At 39.9% G+C, this 15,778-nt stretch overlaps 1 pseudogene; it reads left to right on the top strand.

The window, feature by feature from the left end:
- The first annotated feature begins 2,347 nt into the window (after positions 1 to 2,347).
- Positions 2,348 to 8,345, top strand: LOC117035362 (40S ribosomal protein S3a-like; annotated as a pseudogene).
- The last annotated feature ends 7,433 nt before the right edge of the window (positions 8,346 to 15,778 follow it).

The raw sequence follows: 15,778 nt of genomic DNA on the forward strand, positions 1-15,778 counted from the left end.
TGGAAAAGGCAAAGAAATGGTTCTTCTCTTAAGCCTCCAGAAGGAATGCAGCCCTATAAAACCTTGATTTTAGCCTAGTGAGACCCATTTCAGATTTCTGTCCTCCCGAACTATTAAGATAATAAATTTGTGTTGTTGTAAGCACTAAGTTTGTGATAATATGTTACAGCAGCAACAGGAAACTAATACACTCCCTTGCCTGCTGGATATTCCTTTGAGTCACATTCCTCAGTAGCTAAGAGGGCCACTTCCTGCTAAGGTATAGTGGGGTAAGTCCTGGACTGGATCTTTAATCTGCACTGTGGGTTTTTGGACAAGTCCCTTTTCCACTCTATAAGTTTGGGGGCAAGGAGATTGGAAAACTGTGCAGAGTTCTAGTGGAGAGGAGAGGCATATTTGTCTGCACCAATGCATAGATGTCATTATTAAAATTAGGACAAAATAAGTGCCGAAGAATCGGATGGTTGTTTAGCATGCTGAGTCATTTACAAATCATCTTTACAAATCATCTTCTTTCATTTACAAATCATCTCCTTTCATTCTGAGAACAACCCCATGAGTTAGATAACTATTATTATCCCATTTGCAAGCTAAGGACACCAAGGTCAGAAAGGGTTCGTAACTTGCCCATAGTCAGTAAGACAGTAAATTGTGAGCCAAGAGTCAAACCTCGGTTTACAGACCACTGAGAGGCCCCCTTTGCTGATGAGAGAGATCTGACCACTGGATGGATCCATAGTTTCATTCATTCATTGATCCCAGAGATAGTTGTGTTCCTGCTATGCCTGGCATTCAGGGGACAGTGATGAACAACTCAGGGCAGATTCTTGCAGCATGGGAACCACAGTCTATTAGAAGGATACCAACAACTGAGAAGTAACACAGTTACGATGAAAACGATCATGAACACTAAGAGAGTGAGATGAGAGGGAGTAGCTGGGACAGCAACATGCCGATGTGGTTCTGAACCTGAGAGAGCACTGCCCTCCAACGGGTGTCATCACCAAATTCATCATGTTTCCTATCTTTGTTTCCTTTGGTAATCTCCCAAATACAAGCCCCTCTCGTCATCTCAGCTTCTCTCATCTCCTTCATTCTCTCTGTTGCATTTTGTTCTACCCAACTCCTGCCTTCCTCCATCCTTCTCAAACTGTGACTCCTGTAAATCTTTCACTGAATGTACCCTCCAACTTCTACTTTAACTAAAGCCAGTTCCCTCCCTGAAGATAATCACCACAATCCTAATTGAAGGTTCTTCATTCCCTCCACTTGCCAAATAGCTCAAGGTCTAAAGGAAGAGAGAAGTAGTCAGGATATGCTGCAGAAACAAATGAGCCCAAATCCCAGTGGTTCACTCAAACAAAGGTAGAGACTCACTCATGCGCCATGTCCAACTGAGGTCAACTGAACTCTGCTGCACGTCTTCACTCATGGACCCAGGCTCTTAATTCATGGGACAGCCTCTGAAGCATTACCAGTCTCCTGGCAGAGGGAAAACACACATGGACAGCCATGAGCTGGCTCTTGAAGCTTCCACTCGGAAGAGACGTACGTTACTTGTGTTCAGAATTCATTGGCTAAAGCGAGTTATATGGCCAAGCCTAATATCAACTGGGATATCTTTCAGGAGAGATAGCAAATATTGTACACAGTGATAGAATCTGCCATCCTTGGCACCCCAATGCTTTTTCTAGATATTATTATTCCTTTTCCATACTCATTTTTTTTTAAAATCCTGCTTCCCATGGACAGACCTACTAGAGTACCATGTACACCTCTTCTCTGCTAGCTCTTCACAGTGGCCCTAGAAACCTGAGTCACACTTAGCTCTTCCCTCTTACTGATGCCATATCACATCCTTTAGAATGTTCCAGAGTTTCTAAATCTGTCACTTTCCTCAGTCCTCACAAAAGCTACCTTCTTCCAAGCCACCACCATCCCTCACCTGAACTATTACAGCAGTCACCTTCCAAATCTTGTTCTACAATTAATTCATGACCCACCCAACAACCAGGGTAGATCAAGGCGCACTACTATTGGGATTCTTCAGTGTCAGTGAACTGACACTGCAATTACTTTAGAGCTTTCACAGCATGGTTCTCTTTGCCTGGCTCTCTCTCTCTCTCTCTCTCTCTCTCTCTCTCTCTCTCTCTCTCTCTCTCTCCCCTCCTTCCCCCTCCCCCATCTTTCAGGTCTCAACTTCCTCACTGAGGCCTTCAGATCTAGTTGGTTCTCTCTGCGCATGGCTCCCGCATGCCCCTCACTGCCCCTTCTGAAACACTCACCGCTCCTGTCTGCACATGCGCAGTGCCTCTCCTGCCCAACCAGACTTGGAGCTACACGAAGTATGAAGTCAGGGACTGTCTCCCTGACTGCTACATGCTCAATATAGAGGTCACGCTCAGCAGATATTTTTTTCAATGAGAGGAAGAATTTGTCATACATAAAGACCGGGGAAGGAGTAAATAAAGGTTAATAGATGTCATTATCAATGATTTGATTAGCCCCCTGACTTAATCAATAGAGGCACTTGCACCACCTCTGACTGACTTAGTCCTAAACTCACTGAACATCACTCTCTTCCCACATTTCTCTCTGTGTTTCCAGACCTCGTGAAATGCCTTCCTCACCCACACCTAGTGAAAGAAGTCTGGTTTCATGCCTGATAGAGTGCTTCTTCCCGCTCCCCCACTCCTGCTGTTCTCACCTCTCCCGCAGTACTCAGCGCATCCCACAGGCCCTCTACACCAAGTTGTCTGGGAAAGACGGGAGCGTCACCAAGATGTCGCCTGTCCTCAGATTCATCCTGAAAAGAAGGACTTGAATGACACCCTGAAAAAAGAAACATGATGATGCATGAGTGAGACATTTCTGAGGCCTGGGCTGTTAAGTCTGTCTGCCAAACCAGGCTGTGCTATCAGCGTGACGTGAACAGCTTTGGAAATGCCCCCGTGTCATCCTATAGTTCCTCCCTCTCGGCTAAGATAGTATCTGAAATCATAGCGCTGGAGACAGTGTTAGTCTGCTAGGGCTGCCGTTACCACGTGCCACATGCTCAGTGGCTTAAGCAACAAGGGAAATTTATTTTTTCTCGGTTCTGGAGGCCAGGCATCCAAGATCAAGGTGGAGGCAGGTTTGGCTTCCGGCGTCTCTCTCCTTGACTTGCAGGCTTGCCTCTGTGCACACACATCCCTAGTGTCTCTGTGTGTTCAAACTTCCTTTCTTACAAGGACACTGGTCAGACTGTATTGGGGCCCACCCTAGAAGCCTCATTTTAATTTAATCACCTCCTTAAAGGCCCTACCTCCAAATACAGTCATTTTCAGGTATTGAGGGTTAGCGCTTCCATATATGCATTTGGGAGTGGGGTAGGAGAGACACAACTCAGCCCATAACAGAGGTATTACCAGACCTTCAAGGTTCTCTGAAGAAGCAGTAACTATTGGATAAATGAGTAAATGTATTTTTTGTCCATGAAAGCTAGGGACAGGATATAATTAATTTAAAAATGAATAGGTACAATTAATTATGTAAATCATGTAAATTAGCTTTCTAATTCAGTGAAGGGACAGCCTAGGAGACCTGGGGGCCCAGACACTCTTGGTTGTGACACTCTTGAAGGAGAGAGAGTATGCCTTAAGTATATCCTTGCAGAGCAAAAACAAGAATGCACGAATCGAGAGAAGTAAAGAGAGCTGTAGACTCAGTACTTTTCCCGGGGTTATCTGCATAAAGCCTGTAAAAGGCCATTTTCACAGAAGAAAAATCCTGGCACTCAAGCAGAGGGAGAAGAAAGATCAGAGACCTATAGGTAAAATTTCAGAACCTGAGGGCAAACTATGAGTTGGTACTTTTTTTACCCCCACCGGGCCAAACAAAAAGACAATGGGAATGTTTGTCTCTACCTCTATAATGATTAAGGAGAGGGAAATTTCCCCTGAGAATTCCTAACGGTAAGCGTATATTCCTGTGGGTTAGAGCCTAAATTTATACCACCTGTGTAGCCTGAAAGACCTCCAGACAAAATTTTAGAGTGATCCCAAGTCACCTATTCTCATAGGTTCATGGCATAAGCAAACACTACTTTATCCAAGAAAATTACATTTTAAACTCAGGATTTAAGGAATTTCCACATATGTACTCTCAAGGAACATGAGTTCCACAAACCACAAAAGCAGAAGAAACAAACTTGAGCATAACACTCACAAATGGTATAAATAATGAAATTATACAGTATAGAATATAAAATATATTAACTTGTTAAAGAAATTAAAGATGGAGTTTAAGAAATAGTGAAGGAAAAATACTATCAAGATTGGCGAGGAAGATGTGAACAAGAAAAACTAGAAGTTACATAAGTGAGAATTTTTAAACCCAGTGGACAAATTAAGTAGATTATATCACAGCTGAAAAGAGAAGAAACTAGAACACAAACCTATTTGAAGAAATTACACAGTGTGCAGCACACAGAGAAAAAAGATGAAAATTATGAACAATGGGTTAAGAAATGTGGAACAGAGTGGGAAGGTCCCACATACTTCTAATTTGTGTTTACAGAAGAAAGATAATAGAAGGAAGAGAAGCGCATTTGAAAAGATAGCATGTGAGAATTTTTCAAAATTGATGAGACTCTTCCTCAAATTCAGGAAATCCTATGAATCCCAAGCAGAATATTTAAAAATAGATCCACACAAGATATACAGTAAACCTTAGGACACTGAAGAGAAAATCATTAAAACTGCCAGAAGTACTACTTTTTTTTTATTTTAACAACTTTATCATGGTATCATTTACATACCATAAAGTTCATCTGTTTTAGTGACTCAATTATTTTTAGTAAATTTACAGAGTTGTGCAACCATCACTATACCACAATTCTGTTTTTAGAAGGACTACTTCTTATTTCTCAGTGGCAATGGAATGATGGAAGCCAGAAGATAATGGAATGAGCGACTAGAGTACTGAACTACTAAAATAACTTCCACACTAGAATTGTGTGCCCAGCAAAACTATCTTTCAAGAGCAAAAATAAAATTATTGTTTAGACACACCAAAAACTAGGAACGGATTCCCAAGATACCCTCTTCCAAAGAACTCCTAAAGGATATACTTCAGGAAGAAGGAAGATAATCCTAAAATGAAGGTCTGAAACACAAAAAAGCATGATGAGGAAAGAAAAAGGAAATCAAAGTGAAAGGTACACATACGTGTACTCTATCAAAAAAGTACAGCAACAATGTCAAATTTTGGTGTTAAAAAAACTAAAATTGGGGCCGGCCCGGTGGCTCAGGTGGTTAGAGCTCCATGCTCCTAACTCCAAAGGCTGCCAGTTCGATTCCCACATGGGCCAGTGGGCTCTCAACCACAAGGTTGCCAGTTCAACTCCTCAAGTCCCACAAGGGATGGTGGACTCCGCCCCCTGCAACTAAGATTGAACACGGCACCTTGAGCTGAGCTGCCGCTGAGCTCCCGGATGGCTCAGTTGGTTGGAGCGTGTCCTCTCAACCACAAGGTTACCAGTTCGACTCCCACAAGGGATGTTGGGCTGTGCCCCCTCCAACTAGCAATGGCAACTGGACCTGGAGCTGAGCTGCGCCCTCCACAACTAAGACTGAAAGGACAACAACTTGAAGCTGAACGGCACCCTCCACAACTAAGATTGAAAGGACAACTTGACTTGGAAAAAAAAAAAAAAGTCCTGGAAGTACACACTGTTCCCCAATAAAGTCCTGTTCCCCTTCCCCAATAAAATCTTAAATTAAAAAAAAAAAAACTAAAATCTTGAACAACTTATAAATGAAAGGATTTTGTTAAATACACATGATAATACTTTCAGAGTAACCACTAAAAGGAGAAACTAAGTGTAAAGCTTCCGATTATTTAGAAGGGGAAATGTACATGTTTGGCTTGAAGACTCAAGCCAAACAAAGGCCAGAAGCAAAAGGAAAATAATAGAGGAAGAAAAACAGGGATGGATAGAATGACAGGAGGCATTCTGTATCTCCCTTCTTTGGGGAGCAGATGAGAGCTTCTTTGTTCAAGGTTAGGTGAAACATGATATTGTGTGGTTGTGAAATGGAAGTTCCAACATGTGTAGAAAGGTGTGTATGGATGCTGAATACTCAAAAGGGTGGCTGGATTGTGTGGGTTACTAATTCATTGTTTCTTAGCCCAACCCCACCCATGTATACGGGGCTGTGTGGCGCTGAGGCTGGGGATCTACAAATCACATTTCTCCTTTGCTGCCTGGCTCCCTGTTAGGTTCTGACAAGAGGGAGCACAAGAAAGAGAGACCAAAAGGTTAGAAGGAGAAAGTACGTGCTTCTTCCTGTTTTGCCATTTCTTGCTGTCTGCACTCCCGCAAGGGGTCTCCCCCTGAAGTTTTGCCGTTTCTTACTGTCTGCACTCCCGCAAGGGTTCTCCCCCTGAAGCAGCAGTTGACTCTCCTGTTTTTCCCACACTCCGGGTCTCATTTTCCTATCTCTGACATACCAGTACCAGTCGTCCATTGCCCCCTTGTCAGAGGTCTGGGTCATGGCTCTACAGGAGTATTCTTTCAACCTTCTAGATTCTAATATCCCCAAACCTTTCCCTCTGTTGCCCCAGTCCTGGGGAGTGAAGTTGACTTCTGTATCTATTATCTCTGGTTAATACAATATTCCCATGTTGTCATCTCAACATCTACTTAACCAACTTAACCAATTCCTTATGTTTAATTCTCTCTGTTAAAATAACTGGTTCAGTGTCTGTTTTTTCTGACCAAACCCTGATTGATACACTTTGTCTCCTGTGGCCATGTGACTAAGTTTTGGACAGTGGGCAATTAGCAGATGTAAGGTGGGCAACTTCTGGGTCCTGTCCTGAAAATTAGGCTAATGGTACCATATTTCTCCCTCTGTCTTCTCACAGACTGGAACACAGATTTGGTGATGGTGACATGGCTTAAACCACGCAAGTGAGGATGATGTTCAGAACAGGGTAATAGAAAGGTAGGACCTGATAACCGCTTGGAGCAGGGCCACCTACCCACGCTGAGATGTTCTGTGAAATAAATGTCTTCTGAGGCATTGTGTTCTGGGATCTCTTTGTTCTTCCTTAGTCCAAACTCTACTGTAGATAGCTCTAAAAACCAAAAATACAGAGCCCCAAACCTTAAGTAATAAAATATAAGAATTCTTGAGTTAAAAAATAAAATATAAAAGAAATAAACCTTTATAACTGAATGGCAACAAAAGCACGACCAAAGCAGTAGTTCAAGTGTAATTCGTCGCTTTGAATATTTTTATCAAAAAAGAAAGACTTAAAACAAATAAAGGATGTCTTAGCTTAACACTTAATATGAAACAACAAAGAAAATCCAAAAAACGAGAAGAAAAAAAAATAAAGGCAGAAAGTGATAAAGTAGATAAAACAGAGAAAATTAACAACAGCAAAAAAAGTTAGCTATCTGAAATTCTAATCAGATAGAAATGCTTCCGGAGAGTCTGATGAAGAGAAGAAAGATGCAAATAAAAACATAATATATACCTTTTGGCTCTCTGAGCAGCACCAGGCTGGTCGGCAAGAATAAGCGCCTTACAAAAGGCAGCAAGAAGGGAGCCAAGAACAAAGTGGTTGACCCATTTTCCAAGAAAGATTGGTATGATGTGAAAGTATCAGCTACGTTCAATGTAAGAAATATCGGGAAAACACTAGTCACGAGAACTCAAGGAACCAACATCGCATCTGAGGGTCTCAAGGGTCATGTTTTTGAAGTGAGCCTAACTGATCTGCAGAATGATGAAGTTGAATTTAGAAAATTCAAGTTAATTACTGAGGATGTTCAGGGCAAAAACTGCCTGACTGGTTTCCATGGCATGGATCTTTCCCGTGACAAAATGTGCTCCACGGTCAAAAAATGGCAGACCATGATTGAAGCTCATGTTGATGTCAAGACTACCGATGGTTATTTGCTTCATCTATTCTGTGTTGGTTTTACTAAAAAATGCAACAATCAGATTCGGAAGACCTCTTAAACTCAGCATCAACAGGTCTACCAAATCCGGTAGAAGATGATTGAAATCATGACCCTAGAGGCGCAGACAAATGACTTGAAAGAAGTGGTCAGTAAATTGATTCCAGATAGCAGTGGAAAATACAAAGAAAAGTCTTGCTGATCTCTTTATCCGCTCCATAATATCTTTGTTAGAAAAGTCAAAATGCTGAAGAAACCCAAGTTTGAATTGGGAAAACCCATGGAGCTTCATGGTGAAGGTAGCAGTTCTGGAGAATCTACTAGGGATGAGACAGCCGCTAAAGTTGAACGAGCTGATGGGTGTGAGCCCCCAGGCCAAGAATCTGTTTAAAATTCAGACTTTTCACAGTGACAAATAAAACCTGTTGGTGATGTTTAAATAATAATAATAATAACAATGTATAATGAAAAAGGGGAAATAACTACCGATACAAATATTTCTAAATAATAAAATAAACTTTTGAACTATATAAACCAATACATTTTAAAATCTTGACAAAATGGACAAATTTCTGCAAGAATAGAAAATGCCAATACGAAAACAAAAAGAAACAGTAAACTTTGACTAAACCAATAACTATTAAACAACCTGAAATTTCAATTAAAAGAAGCCCCAGAAGGTTTAACAAAGGAGTTCTACCAAATCTTCAAGGAACAAATAACACCTGACATATACAAATCATTACAGGGTAAAAAGAAAACAAATTCATTTTATGAATCTGGTACATCTTTTATTCCCAAACTGAATAGAGGCAATTTGGGGAAAGAATATTAGAGGCCCATCTTACTTTCTAAATTATATACAATTCCTAGATAAAATATTAGATAAACAAATACAACAATGTGTTAAAAATAAAACTAAAGCACCATCAAATAGGTTTTAGTAAACATCAGAAAGTTAACAATGTAATGAATGCACTCCATCATGGAAAAAGGAGGAAAGTCACATGGTCACCTCCATAGATTTAAGAAAACATTTGATAAAGTTCAACATCTATTTGTAACAGCTCTCAGAAAACTGGGAATGGAAAGGAACTTCCATAATACGATAAGGACTAGCTACCAAAACTACCACAGACTTCACACTTAACACAGAACTTTAAACTCATTCCCTTTAAGATCAGGAAGAAGACATAGCTGGTCACCATCATCACTACTGTTCACTCCCGAGAGCCCTTGTCATTGCAATAAGTCATTATAAATATGTATATAGGAATGAGATGAGAGGGGGAGGGACAAAATTGTCATTCTGTGGGTGTGATTTGGTATTCCGTATAGAAACTCCAAACCATAAAAACTAACAAGAGATTCAGCATATTGGTCAAATAAAAGATCAAATAGGAAAAACGAATACCATTACTCTACATTATAGTAAACAACTAGAAACTAATAAAATACAAGATTCCATTCAGAATAGCAACAAAAATTAAAAAGTAATCTAAGACTTCACATATCAATCCACAAAACATTTATGAAGAAAAAAATGTAATGTTATTAAAAGGACATAACATAAATCTAACAAATGGGGAGATAAACCATGTTCATGAATGTAACAATTTAATATTAAGAAGTCTCTTCTACCTAAATCAATCTATAAATTTAATGTAAGCCCAAAACAATTCCAAAAGATTTTTTTGAGAAACACAATAAATGGATTCAAAAATGCATGTGGAAGAATCGAAACCCACAAATACTAACAGTGCCAAAAGAATGCATACAAGTGGACACTTTGGTCAACGTTGCTCAAGCAGTAGTTCGCCGTAATCAGAAGGGTCTGGATGCTGATGGTAACCACTTTGAGCACCTCTTGTAATTGCAGAAGTCAAACGTGACTTGTATTCATCTTTTGTTAGCGGTATATATTGAATATTACAATTTTAATACAGTTTTCCTTTCTTAAAATGTGTATACATTTTTTGGTACCTTCTGTAGATAAGAATGGCAAGAGACAGAGAGAGAGAGACAGAGAGAGACAGAGAGAGAGAGAGAAGTTTCCTGTATCAAATAAAATATACTAAAAAGCCAGAGTCACAAAGAGAAAACAAAAGTGGTATGACACATGAACAGACAAACTGATCAAAAGAACAGAACAGAGGGTGGCCGGGTGGCTCAGTTGGTTAGATCACGAGCTCTGAACAACAGGGTTGCTGGTTCAATTCCCACGTGGGCCAGTGAGCTGTGCCCTCCACAACTAGATTGAAGACAACGAGCCGTCGCTGAGCTTCTGGAGGGGCGAATGGATGGCTCAGTTGGTTAGCGCGTGATCTCTCAACAACAAGGTTGCTGGAATCAATTCCCACATGGGATGGTGGGCTGCGCCCCCTGCAACTAAAGATTGAAAACGGCGACTGGACTTGGAGCTGAGCTGCGCCCTCCACAACTAGATTGAAGGACAATGACTTGGAGCTGATGGGCCCTGGAGAAACACACTGTTCCCCAATAAAATTTATTTTAAAAAAAAAAGAACAGAGAGGCCACAGATAGAAATATGTACATAAAAGAACTTGAGATATTTCAGAATAAACATCCTAATCAGAAGGGAAGAGATGGATTGTTAAAGGACAGTATTCGGAAAACTGGCTTCTTATAAGGAGAAAAGTCATACAAAGGTCATCATAATATAAAGATCAAATGAATGGATTAGAGACCTAAATATGAAAATCTATGAAGCTAGTACATTAATTTTCCAGGGCTGCCAGATCAAGGTACCACAAACTAGGTGGCTTAATGCAACAGAAATTTATTGTCTCACAGTTCTGGAAGACAGAAATCCAAAATCAAGGTATCGTTGAGGCCATGCTCCCTCTGTAACTTGTAGGAGAATCCTCCCTTGCCACTTCTTAGCTTTCAGTGGCAATCTTGGCTTGCAGCTGTATACTCCAATCCCTGCCTTTGTCACCCCATGGCGTTCTCCCTGTGTGTGTCTGTCTTCAGATGGCTGTCTTCTCATAAGGACATCATTCATGTTGGATTGGCGCTCACCCTACTCCAGAATGACCTCATCTTAATTTAACTAATTACATTTCCAAATAAGATCACATTCTAGAGTACTGCGGTTTAGGGTTTCAACATACCTTTTGGGGGACTCAATTTAACCCATAACAGCTAGTAGAAAAATGTAGACTATCTTTATGACTTTGAAGTGAATACAGATTCTTAAACACAGAAAACATAAACCATGTAGTGAAAATGAGATCGATTTGACTATATTAAAATGAAAGATTTCTTCCAAACAAAGACATGATTGAAAACGTTAATAAGTGACAAACTGGGAGAAGATATTTTCAGCTTCAAAAAAAGTGATTCATATCCAGAATATACAATGAAATCCTGGAAATGTTTAAGAATGCCAAACCCAATAGAAAAAAATGAGCAAGAGATATAAATAGGCAATTAATATAAGAAGAAATCCAAATGGCTAACAAGCCTGAAGAGATGCTTATCCTCCTTCATAATCACTTAGGAAATTAAAATATGTTAGTTTAAATCCATCAGAGTGGCCAAATTAGAAGGTCAGAGAAGAACTACTATTAGTGAAGACATGCAGAATTTGGAACTATAATGCACTTCTGATTGGTATGATTCAGTATGTATATCCTGTGACCCAGCAACCCCAATCTTAGGTATGCAACCCAGAAAAACTCTTGCACAAGTCCTAGAGGATACAAGTATAAGGTTGTTGATTGAAGTATTGTTTGTAGCAGCAAAGAATTCAAGGCAATGTCATTCTTCATTAGGAGGTGCATAATTAAGGATAGTGAATTAATAAATTGGAGTGCTATGCAGCAATTGGAAGCAATGAACAAGATGTATTAAAAAACAACATGGAATGCTCTTAAAACAATATTGAGCAAAAATGTGAAAATAGAAATTTACTTAATACCATGTTTGTAAATTAAATACATATACATACACAAAAACATATATAATCCATATACATAGTGTGCAGGCAGAGCCTGACTCCGTCTTACAGCTAATCTGCCATCTTGACTGCTGGGTGAGAACAGACCCTGGCCCCCTACACTGGGTCTGGGTACGTACTCAAAAACTCTGTGTTCTACCACTGGAGTGAGATACCCTTGATGTTATCTGTCTCTTAATCAGCTCTGGAGCCAGAGCCTCTCGGCACCTGGTGGTCTCCTTCCCCGTAGGTTAAAACACATTCCTTTCCAGCACATAGACTCACTGCTTTAACTGTAAAACACGGAGTTGGAGTGGGGGGGTGAAAGGTACTGAGGATCTCCACCGCAACTTGCTGCCACCCAAAACACACCTTGTATGTAAGTTCCCTTAATAAACTCATAATGTAATGATGGAGTTGTCAGCCTCTTTCTTCAGTCTCCCAGCCGGGGAAATTTTACATAACACACAGGAATATACATGTATCTATATTCCTATACACCTTTTAGCAATATAGACATATCCAAGAACCATAAATTAAACACATTAGAAAGTGTGTCTAGGAGATGGAGGAAGAAATCGAAGTGGGAATGGGGTTATGGGAAAAAATAACATAAGCGGGTAGATTTACACAAACTATTGCCAATAGTCTGTCAGGATGAGACAGTATGGCAAAATCAGGTCTCAGAAAAGAAAAGGGAAAAAAATGAATGAATGAATGAAAAAAGAAATAGCAAGGAAATGTTAAGAAAAGAAAGCATTAGGGAGTTCCAGACAAGATGGTGGAGTAGGTAAATGCTGTGCTTGCCGTTTTCCATGACCACACTAAAATTACAACTATATTATATAACAATCTACCTGGAGAACGATCTGAAGACTAGCTGAACAGAAGTCCTGTAATGAAAGATATAAAGAGGCCACATTGAGAATGGGAAAAAAGAAAAAAAAAGGAAGCATTAAAAGCAAATTTTAGGAAGGACAACAAAGGATGTTTGATATGATAGAAGAAATAATTCACTGATATATTAATATCATAAACCCTTATGCACCTAACAACATAATTTCAAAATATATAAAGCAGGGGCTGGCCCAGTGGCTCAGGCAGTTGGAGCTCCGTGCTCCTAACTCCGAAGGCTGCAGGTTCGATTCCCACATGGGCCAGTGGGCTCTCAACCACAAGGTTGCCAGTTCAACTCCTCGAGTCCTTCAAGGGATGGTAGGCTGCGCCCCCTGCAACTAAGATTGAACATGGCACCTTGAGCTGAGCTGCCGCTGAGCTCCCGGATGGCTCAGTTGGTTGGAGCGTGTCCTCTCAACCACAAGGTTACCGGTTCGACTCCCACAAGGGATGGTGGGCTGCGCCCCCTCCAACTAGCAATGGCAACTGGACCTGGAGCTGAGCGGCGCCCTCCACAACTAAGATTGAAAGGACAACAACTTGATTTGGAAAAAAAGCCTGGAAGTACACACTGTTCCCCCAATAAAGTCCTCTTCCCCTTCCCCAATAATATCTTTAAAAAAAAAAAAAAAGCCACATACTAGGTCAAAAAGGAAAGAGCAACAAACTCCTAAGAATTTGTATCATTCCGAATATGTTCATTGAATAAAATTAGAAATCAAAAATTAGAATACAAAAAGATAAAGAAAAATCCATGTATCTAGATATTCAAAAACACTTTTCTAAATAACTTGGGGGTTAAAGGAAATTGAAATTACACTTTTGGGGAACTGAATGACACTGAAAGCACCACATAACAAAAACTGGGGTATAAAGAATAATGAAATAAACACTAAAATAGGGGGGAAAGAATGAATCAACAATTAAAGCAGAAATAAAATAGCCCCCTCCCTGAAAAAATAAGTAGAAGAGATTATCAGTAAAACAAAAAAGATTCAGACTATTACAATCGTGACACGAGTGATCTCAAATCCAATGACAGATTAGAAAACAGGCTTAGATAGGACAAGTCACCTCCAGTCACAGATTGTGGCAGAACTAACATTTGAACTCACTTTCTAAAAACTCCAACTTCTATGTTTGTCTTTGTTACTTTCATCTTCCTACCACTTATATTCGGAGGCGTTTTCTTTAATAAGGCCAAATGTCAGTATCCTTTTTGTATGGGCCAATTTTGTTACCACATCCCAGTAAAGCTGAAAAATAAAATAAATCTTGACCAAAAAAAAAAAGAAGAACTACTAGAAATCTACTAAAAACATCATACTTAATGGTAAAACCTCAGGGTCATTCTTTTAAAAGTCTAGAACAAGCAAAGATTTTCAATTATCACCACTATCATTCAACATTATGTTGGAACTCTTAGCCAAAGGGCGGGGGTGGGGGGGAGTGAGAAATGAGTTATAAAGATTGAAAAGACTAAACTGTCATTTTTTTTACTGACAGCAGGATCATCTAGCTAGAAAAGTATGTCAAGCTATTCTAGAACAAGTAAGAGTGAGTTCAACAAAGTAGCCAGGTCCAAGATCAGCATTAAAAGCACAACAGCAGTAGCTAATTAGAAAAAAAAATAACAAAATCTTAGCCACAAATAAATAAAAACAGTAACATCCCACTGAGTGAACCACAGAAATCATGTACAAGGTATCCCATAAGAAAATTATAGTCAGACAGAAGACTCAATGTTACAAACTCATAAACTCTTAAATTAACAAGTTCTTCACTACAATCCCAATCAAAATCCAAAGGATTTTTTTTTTTTAATGGTATTGACAAATTCCACCGCACTCCTCCCCATCCCCACTGCAGGGCTCAACCAAGTTTACAACCAAGCCAGGTCCCTTTCCTCACCCAAGACTAGGCAACTGCTTGGACACCATCTGTTCTGCTGCCCACCTGCTTCTTTGACCTGAATTAACCCATAAGCTATGGGTACACAGAGTAACGATGTTACTCTGTTTGGTTCCTATGCAATTTTCTCCAGGACATTAATGTTTTGAAGCAATCAGGAGCCAGCTTTTTCACAGCTAAAGGGGCAGTTTTAGTAATAAAAGAAGATCATAAGGAGAAAAGCTATATCTACAGAAATGTCTTCCTTTATATCCACAGTGGCTGGTTTTGTGGCTTCGAAGCCACAACACTGACTACAATTATGATATGTAGCAACGTTGTGAATGCAGGTGAACAAACGGCAACATGTTTTTCCATATTAAAATAACAGGTTTATGAGGAAGACTGCACCTTGGATCAGATTTGTAATTTTCATGAAAATGGTCTCCATTAGAAGTTAGTATCTCCAGACCAGCATCCCCAAGGAGGAAGTACAAGCCCCAGCTTTTAAGAATGCAAAGAAGGGACTGAAGTGTTGCTAGGTGCAAATGCCCACAGAAATTTAGTATTTTGATTACTGTTAGTATTTCTTTGAGAATGGTTACTGGTTTTGTTGTGCTCTAATTATAAAGTTGCACACGTTTTGAGCACTCTGTCCCTAATTCTGTTTTTTCTATTGTGGCTGAAAGAAGGGTGCTGTAACAAATCTAACCAAAAGTAACCTCACAGGGTGATCTGGTCACATATTCCTACCTGGGCAGGTTATGTTATGGTGGATAGTCATACCCCAGGCCTATAATTTCCCTAGTAAAAGGTTATCTTTGCCTTAAACAAGCCCTGGCCATTGTTTTTGTGCATCTAGATTAACACACCTTTGAAATACCTCTTTTTCAGACCCTCAGAAGTATAACCACCCTCAAGAGAGCACATAATCTTAACTATCCTGTAATCCAATCCCAGCCTTGCTTTCCCCAACTTCCTCACATTCATTCCCTCCCTAATTCCAAATGAAAAAAAGAAACTGCAACCTGTCATTCTGGGAAGCATTTTTCTCAGTCTGTTGAGATCTTGCTTCC

This window comes from Rhinolophus ferrumequinum, chromosome 15, assembly GCF_004115265.2.
Source record: "Rhinolophus ferrumequinum isolate MPI-CBG mRhiFer1 chromosome 15, mRhiFer1_v1.p, whole genome shotgun sequence".
NCBI classification, from domain to species: domain Eukaryota; kingdom Metazoa; phylum Chordata; class Mammalia; order Chiroptera; family Rhinolophidae; genus Rhinolophus; species Rhinolophus ferrumequinum.